Source organism: Taeniopygia guttata, chromosome W (assembly GCF_048771995.1).
Source record: "Taeniopygia guttata chromosome W, bTaeGut7.mat, whole genome shotgun sequence".
NCBI lineage: Eukaryota > Metazoa > Chordata > Aves > Passeriformes > Estrildidae > Taeniopygia > Taeniopygia guttata.
The window spans coordinates 28,343,936-28,347,351 of NC_133064.1; the positions used below are offsets into that span (position 1 = coordinate 28,343,936).

The following is a 3,416-nucleotide window of genomic DNA, read 5'->3' on the forward strand; positions in this document are numbered from 1 at the left end:
GATTTAGAAATTCCCGGAGTGACAAACGGAATAGCCTGCCTCTGCGGGCAGTTCCCAGGGGCTTTTGGTGTATCGGGAGGCTGGCACCCTGCATGGGTACTGTTACAGTGTAGAGTTTGTGAAAGACGCTGGTATTGCTGCTCTAGTAGTTGTCAGGGCATATGCCCTGAGTGTAAATTGAGGGTACCTGATCAGGCTAACTGTCACGGTTTGACGCTGGCACAATGCCAGCGCCCCATGAAAATACAACTTACCAACCAAATGCTGTGAAATGTGATCAAGAACAGAGCAAAGCAGGCCAAACTTAATAACAAAAGAAAAAGCTTTATTACACTACTACTACTACTACTATAAAAGGAAAAGAAAGGAAAGGAAAAAAACACACAAAATTCGAAATGAAAACCTTCCAAAACATTTCTCCTCCCTCCACCCAACTCCACCCCAGCGAGACCCATTTGGATCCTTAATCAAGTTTTCACCCTTCAATATAATCAATACTGAGCCCATCGGGGAAGAGAGGAGTCCCCCTTGCAACCATAGACCCCCAGGAAACACAGCTGCCACCTTTTGTGTTTCCAATGTCACACCTGGCACCGCCCAGACACACCGGCCAGTGTGACCCTCTTCTCTCCATGTCACAGTGCTCTCACCACCGGGCATGGACAGAGACTGCTTATAGGGCCCCTTTAAGGATGCTTTGCCAAGGACCACCAGGAACAACAGTCCAGTATCACAATTCGGGACTAGAGTCCCCCCCATTTTCCCCTGGGGCCGAGGGTCCAAAAGACAGAGATCGCCTTCTCTTCTTCCTGAAGATGGAGGGCATCCTCACACCCTCCTCAGCTCTCTCTCTGTCCACTCCAAAACTGGTAGTTGCTGCAGAAGGTCTCTTGGCCCACCAATGCATCCCCCTAAAATGCAGTCCCTCTTGAAAAGAAAGAGTGGTTCAGTCTATGGTAAACAAGCAGAGTCCAGCCAAAAAGCCACTCTATCATCTGCCCCCAACCTTCTTCTCTAAACATCTGAGGTTTCAAGCTGTCTCTCTTTTCTTCAAATTCAGGAGGAGTAATATTTCATAAAGCCTTCATTTCTCAGGAAGGGTTAAAAGTCCCAACTCCCAAGGATGGCTCGCTGCCCAGGCTCCGGCTCCCACAGCCCGGCTGGGCACCTTGCGGCCCCCCCGCTCTTCTCCTTCCCTGCGGCGAACTGCTGATAAAACCACCGAGTCTCTGTCTCTTTTTCTCTCCTGGGAGATAGAGAGACTCTGGGGGGAGCGGAGACATCCCAGATTTCTCCACCCTTCCATCTGCAGGGGCTGACCCAGCCGGTTCCGATCCTTTACCTCCTGGCCTACCTGTGCAGGCCGCATGGCTCCCCTCCCCCACCCAGCCCGGGCTGGGGGGGGAAAGGTCCGTACCATGCGATGACCGGAACCAAAGAAGGACGAGTCCTCCTGGGAATTCCGCTTTTAACCCTTCTGTGTTCTCAGAGGCGTGTCCACCTTCAATTGGTCACCCCAAGTGTCAGTATCTAAACCTGACCCCTGACTGGTGAACCTCTTCCTTCTAAAAAAAAAATTCTCTTCCCGTGTCAAACCATGACACTAACTCAGAACCTGAGATCTTAAAGCTTGTGTGCAGAAAAACACATTTGATACCTGCCACCTGGGGTTGCGTGTGGGAGGAAGCTTGAGAAAGAACTGAAGCTCTGTGAAGAGAGATTTGGATGGAAACGAGATAGAACAAGGAGAAGGAGGTAATAGGAACTAATCAGAGTAAAAAAGTTCCCCGGGCTAGCCCCTTGGGGTGCATCTTAGCCCACTGGAAAGTGTCGGAACTCAAAATGTCCCTCAGACATTTTTAGAGGTTCCAGGCCTTGGTCAGAAGCATTTTAGACCCTGGCAAGCAGCTGAAAACAGCTGTGATCTTGAGTTTGAACCATGGAATGAGTTACCAACTTTGAAGGTGGAAGGAGCGGTCACAGAGAGTTAGATGGTATAGTAAAAGTAGTCACAAATTAGAGGGTAAAATTTTTTAGTATTGTACAGGGGGGTTTTAACACCTGTACAGGGGGGTTTTACTTTGTACAGGGGGGTCAGGAGTTCTAAGATGGAGGAAAGTGGACCTGATCCTTTTCTTCCTCCTTCTTCTTCCTGTCCTCCATGTTCTTGGTGATGTTGGCATTTTTCTATTGGTTTAGGCTGGGGACACACTGTTCAACGTAGATGATAGATATTGGCACATTATTGTAAATATAGTACGCGTAGTTTCTGGTATATAATGTTTGTACCATCCCACTGAGGGGCAGAGCCCCGCACGCTGCCCTGCAAGACAGACCTGCGGCAGGGCAGCAGAACTTGTTATAGATAAGCAAAAATAAACAACCTTGAAACCAGCACAGACGAACTATGGCTTCTTCTTTGGCAACGGGGCAGAAAGACAGAGACTTTCTACAATCTCGGAATCACCAATACCCACAGATTCCGACAGGAAAGAAGTTGCCAGTAGGGGTGGCTCAGAAAATAAAAAAGATTTAATTCAATATTGCACACGCTGGTGGCCGTTATACAGGTTGGAGGATGGGGCAAAGTGGCCACCTGCTGGAACTTTAGATTATAACACTGCAGTTAATATTGTTCTTAAGACGGGAAAGTAAATGGAATAAGGTTTTGCATGCTGATATGCTTTTTGCTTTAAGAAATCACCCAGAATGGCAGAGGGACTGTGGGCTCAGAGCTCCTTCTGAACCACTGGTGTTAGTTCTTGAAAAGGAAAACAAAGCAAAGAGAGGGCAAATCAAACTCTGTTGTTCAGCATGCAGTATAAGACAGTGATGTATGAGATCAGATAAAGTTTATCATGCTGAGGAGCAAGAACAAAATACATTTCATCTGTTAAAAGCTCCTCCTAGGAGATGGAGGGATGAGAGGGATGATGATAAAGACGAGGAGGACTTCCCAAAAAGAGAGGAAGAGGACTCAGGTGGGGAATGCACATCCACTCAGATTTATCCCTCTCCTGCCAGCCCAATTTCATCCAGAACTAGGAGGCAAGCAGTGTTACAGGCCCCTCTGCGAGAAGCAGTAGGACCAGAAGGGGAGAAGCTAATTATTCAAGTGCCATTCACCACTCTTGACTTAGAAGCATGGGAGAGGATTGCTAGAAATTATCGTGTTGATCCGATACTTACTGCCAAATGTTTACAGTACGTTATCAAACAACACAATCCAGATTAGGCTGACATGCAGTTACTATTGGAGGCTTTTACTGAGACAGAGAAACAGTTAATCTTAAAAACAGCAGGAACTTTGGCAGAAGATTACCGCAAAAGAAGCAGCAAAAGGTGAAGTAACTACAGAAGGAGCTCTGATCCCAGATAGACAAATTTCCCTTGAAGGTAAGCCAGAATATAATAAG

At 47.2% G+C, this 3,416-nt stretch overlaps 1 long non-coding RNA gene across 1 annotated transcript; it reads right to left on the reverse strand.

The window, feature by feature from the left end:
• Positions 1-304: 304 nt before the first annotated feature.
• Positions 305-1,594, reverse strand: LOC140682152 (uncharacterized). The gene is made up of 2 exons (XR_012053415.1): positions 1,355-1,594; positions 305-927 (listed from the first exon to the last, which is right to left on the reverse strand). It is a non-coding gene; the product is annotated as an uncharacterized lncRNA (long non-coding RNA).
• Between the last annotated feature and the right edge of the window lie 1,822 nt (positions 1,595-3,416).